General features: G+C 41.4%; 1 long non-coding RNA gene across 1 annotated transcript; it reads left to right on the top strand.

The window, feature by feature from the left end:
- Positions 1–3,405: 3,405 nt before the first annotated feature.
- LOC123082361 (uncharacterized) lies at positions 3,406–4,694 on the top strand. Its single transcript, XR_006439018.1, has 3 exons — positions 3,406–3,887; positions 3,989–4,072; positions 4,169–4,694. It is a non-coding gene; the product is annotated as an uncharacterized lncRNA (long non-coding RNA).
- Positions 4,695–5,146: the final 452 nt, after the last annotated feature.

The following is a 5,146-nucleotide window of genomic DNA, read 5'->3' as shown; positions in this document are numbered from 1 at the left end:
CAATATTATTGAAAGTGGGTTTGGAAGAGTGTCAACTTTAGATCTCACATATTTGGAGAATATTTAATCTTTTGTTTTCGATAAAAGTGGGTTGGGAGAGGTCATGACTTTAGCTAATGTTAGTCCCACTATTTTGGAAGAGCGTCAACTTCGCATGCATGTGGATCGTGTTGAGAATATGTTATGTGATATCTATATTGTTGAATTTGATTATGATCCTACATGTAATTATTATGAGAGAGGAAAATATGGTTGTAGAAATTTTCGTGTCACTAAATTACCTCTCGTTATGTTGAGATTGCTATTGTTTCTTTCCGCTTCCTTGCATATGCTAGTTTTTGCTTGCCTTGATAATTTGTTTGCCTATAAGATGCCTATTCATAGGAAGTATGTTAGACTTAGATGTGTTTGTCCTATGTTTTATGATGCTCTCTTTGTGCTTCAATTCTTGTCTTTCATGTGAGCATCATTGAAATCTCTTTGCCTAGCTAGGGGCATTAAACGATAGCGCTTGTTGGGAGGCAACCCAATTTTATTTTTGTTTATTGATTTTTGATCATGTTTAGTAATAAATAATTCATCTAGCCTCTGTTTAGATGTAGTTTTATGCTTTTAATTAGTGTTTGTACCAAGTAGAACCTTTGGGAAGACTTGGAGAAAGTCTTTGAGATCTTGCTGTAAAAAACAGAAACTTAGCGCTCACGAGTTTTGCTGCCATTTTTTTACTGGACAGTGATATTTAGTCAATTCTTTTTTCATATGATTAATATATAAATTCCTCACGTCCAGGAATTTATTTTAGAATTTTTGGGGTTCCATAAGTATTCGAAACCTACAGATTACTACAGACAGTTCTGTTTTTGACAGATTCTGTTTTTCGTGTGTTGTTTGCTTATTTTGATGAATCTATGGCTAGTATTTGAGTGTATGAACCATAGAGAAGTTGGAATAAAGTAGATTTAACACCAATAAAAATAAAGAATGAGTTCATTACAGTACCTTAAGTGGTCGTTTGTTTTCTTTTACTAACGGAGCTCACGAGATTTTCTCTTAAGTTTTGTGTTGTGAAGTTTTCAAGTTTTGGGTAAAGATTTGATGGATTATGGAACAAGGAGTGGCAAGAGCCTAAGTTTTGGGATGCCCAAGGCACCCCAAGGGAAAATCCAAGGACAACCAAAAGCCTAAGCTACGGGGCATCCCCTCTTTCGTCTTCGTCCATCGGAAACTTTACTTGGAGCTATATTTTTATTCACCACATGATATGTGTTTTGCTTGGAGCGTCTTGTATGATTTGAGTCTTTGATTTTTAGTTTATCACAATCATCCTTGCTGTACACATCTTTTGGTAGAGACACACATGAATCAGAATTTGTTAGAATACTTTATGTGCTTCACTTATATCTTTTGAGTTAGATAATTTTGTTCTAGTGCTTCACTTATATCTTTTAGAGCACGGTGGTGGTTTTATTTTATAGAAATTATTGATCTCTCATGCTTCACTTATATTATTTTGAGAGTTCTTTAGAACATCATGGTAATTTGCTTTGGTTATGAATTTAGTCCTAATATGATAGGCATCCAAGATCGATATAATAAAAACTATCATAAAGAGTGTATTGAATACTAGGGGAAGTTTGATACTTGATGATTGTGTTGAGATATGGAGATGGTGATATTAGAGTCATGCTAGTCGAGTAGTTGTGAATCTTAGAAATAATTGTTCTAAAGTTTGTGATTCCCGTAACATGCATGTATGATGAACCGTTATGTGATGAAGCCGGAGCATGATTTATTTATTGATTGTCTTCCTTATGAGTGGCGGTCGGGGACGAGCGATGATATTTTCCTACCAATCTATCCCCCTAGGAGCATGCGCGCAGTACTTTGTTTTGATAACTAATAGATTTTTGCAATAAGTATGTGAGTTCTTTATGACTAATGTTGAGTCCATGGATTATACGCACTCTCATCCTTCCATCATTGCTAGCCTCTCTAGTACCACGCAACTTCCGCCGGTACCATAAACCCACCATATACCTTCCTCAAAATAGCCACCATACCTACCTATTATGGCATTTTCATAGCCATTCCGAGATATATTGTCATGCAACCTTCCACCGTTCCGTTATTATGACACGCTTCATCATTGTCATATTGCTTTGCATGATCATGTAGTTTATATCGTATTTGTGGCAAAGCCACCATGCTTAATTTTTCATACATACCACTCTTGATTCATCACAATCCCGGTACACCGCCAGAGGCATTCACATAGAATCATATTTTGTTCTAAGTATCGAGTTGTAATTCTTTGAGTTGTAAATAAATAAAAGTGTGATGATCATCATTAGAGCATTGTCCCATGTGAGGAAAGGATGATGGAGACTATGATTCCCCCACAAGTCGGGATGAGACTCTAGGCGAAATAATAATAAAAAAAGAGGCCATAAAAAAGAGAGAAAAGAAGGCCCAGATAAAAAAATGAGAGAAAAAGAGAGAAGGGATAATGTTATGGACGCGGAGTTTTGGTGCTCGGGCTCACCTACTCCCTAAATCTCTCTCGTTGGTTCTCGTATGGGGATTCGCATAATGTGGCCTGACAAGTCTGCGGTGGTACGTTTGTAAATCGTTATACAGCGCAGTAGGGTAGCTAACAGTGCGCGTACGTGGGCCAGAATCGTATGCGTGGACGTCCGCCCCGAGCGCGAGTCTGGCTGGTCCGTGGACCAGATCGTTTACTTTTAGGCCGAGCCGTGGAACAGATGTTAGGTACAGAGCCGTCTTCGATCAATAGCTAGACGGCGACTGACTGTTCGTGGTGCCGCTTCGATGGATAAGCAGAGGTCGTCCCCTGGGTGGGACCGCGCTGAACCCACAAACCCTTGCCCTCGGTGATCCTCGAAACAAAGCCGCCGCCGCCACCGGCTGACAAATTGTGCGCCTCGACATGGCCATGCCTTTGCTGATTTCCCCTCCGTGAAGAATTCGCGAACATCCTAGACCACCGAGATCCGGTTCCTCTGGCGGTTCTCTCATGGAATTGTGCGACAAGCGTTGAGCCGGCTGACTCAAACGTTGGGTCCGGATGCGGGCAGCGAGTTGGCGGCGTTAGCCAGGTGTGGAAGAGGGCGGCGGGCGGTGTGTGAAGAGTACGCGAGGCGTCTCCGACGAGGTCCGAACAGTTGACAGAGGGTGAATCCGGAGGCGCTAGGATGAACAATAAGTTGCGGTCTGAAACCATTGCCGTGCATCTAATATGATTTTTTTGTTGATTGCTAGTCCGTTTGTCGAACTAGGTACTTTAATTGGCCGCCATGATCTCTGTGATGGAAAAGAACACTAGTTTTTGTTTTAGAACAAACAAAAATCACAGTTATGCTGAATTTTAGAAGCTGACAGAAGAGTAGTTACTGAAGTTGCGCGTGTCAAATAGGTACATGCATGATTCAGTACTCCTAACGAAATCAGAACTGGGAACGCAAAATGTAGAACCCTGAGAAGTCAAGTTGTGGTTGAGAAAAAAGAGTATGAGGCATGATTTTGTATTCCATGGCAAACCATCCATACATAAAATTGTCTTCCGTATTTACCCCACGTTTGCTTTGGGTACATGTCAACTTCTGAATGTGTTGAAAATATCTTTCTTCCAATAATGCAAGCATCCCACCATGCCAAATGTATTTTGCATCTGATATCCGACCCTCATTCCGTCTGCTTAGCTTAATAATTATGCGAAGTATGCCTTCTGCGCCTCCTCCCCTGTTCCCTCGTGTTGAAACTGACCAATGTTGTCTTTCTATGGAAATACAGGTTGCGTCTAGGGAGCGTGCTGCCAGACAGAACCCATTTCCTTCAAGAATGAGTGCCCTTGAGTAGTCAATTCACAAGTATGCGGAGAAACCGACAAAAATGTGTTGTTTGTCCTGAACTAGGACTAAGTTTCGATTCAATTGAGGCGTACAATTTATACAATTTGTATTCGTGGCAGATTGGCTTTGGGATAAGATATGGGAAAAGCAGATTGAACGCAGAGAGGACCAAATCAATGCAGGAGATTGTCTGCGTCTGCTCGGTAAATTCTTAAAGCCGCTTGTTCAAGTATATGAACTCAAAAAGAATAGTTGAATGTGTCACTAACAAAGCATTTCTACTTTTTTTGGAAAACAAGGAAGCCAGAGGCTGAGAATAGCAGGTTGTGTAGATGCGAGTGACCTGCTTTGAGGATGTACATTTCTGAAAACCGTGTTTTGCTGTCATAGTTCATGGATGTACTTCACTTAGAGGAGATTCCTGTTAAGCATATTGTCAAGCGGTGGACCAAGGACGTGAAGAACATACTACCCTAGCACCTGATTCAATACCAGAAAGACCATTCAGTTAACTTGTCTTTCACGTGCAGACATTCGACGCTATATATGAAAGCTATGGATGTCATGATGATGGGGGATGCGAGTGCAGAGTCATTCGAGCACATGTTAGCTAGTCTGAATGATTGTTGGTTACTAGTGCACCGTTTGCAGAGAAGAGAGATTGTTTGGCTTTTGAGGACCGATTGGCAAAGGTCTTGCAGTCCCGGATAAGCAGAGGGGTTGGAAGGCCGACAGATACTGGAGAAGGCACCATACGAGGGTCTGAGCAAATGGACAAAGTTCTGCAGCTTCTGCCGGCGCGAGGGACACAAGTGAACAACCTGCCCTGGGATGCACCGAAGAAGCTGTGCAAACCCTGGAAAATGCAAGAACTATAATATGGTAGGTCATCACTGGAACATATGTACCAGGCCACTGGGAATTGCTGGAAAAATGGGATGTGATATTTAAGTTTGTACTCTGTTCTTAGTTGCTGAAGATTTTCTAGTGTGTTCTAGTGAGCAGTGCTCCATGCTTGTTCCTCCATTTTTGAGGTGGCAAAAAGCCTGAATCAGATAATAAAACGATGATCTTGTTTGTCCGAACTGTTTCTGGTTCACTGGTTGTTAAAATGTTTGTTCTACTGGCTTTAGTGTGGCCGAGGGTGAGTTTGTTGGTATACCTGAATCTCAGTTTTGCAAACCTGCTAGTATTGCGTCCCATGGTTTGATATATTTATGAGGCGCTAGTCATGGTGGCCGTTATTGAGTCTGTGGGATGACACGGCTCAGACTGGC

Source organism: Triticum aestivum, chromosome 4A (assembly GCF_018294505.1).
Source record: "Triticum aestivum cultivar Chinese Spring chromosome 4A, IWGSC CS RefSeq v2.1, whole genome shotgun sequence".
NCBI lineage: Eukaryota > Viridiplantae > Streptophyta > Magnoliopsida > Poales > Poaceae > Triticum > Triticum aestivum.
The sequence above is the reverse complement of the archived record's forward strand: the minus strand, read 5'-3'. Positions and strand labels throughout refer to the sequence as shown.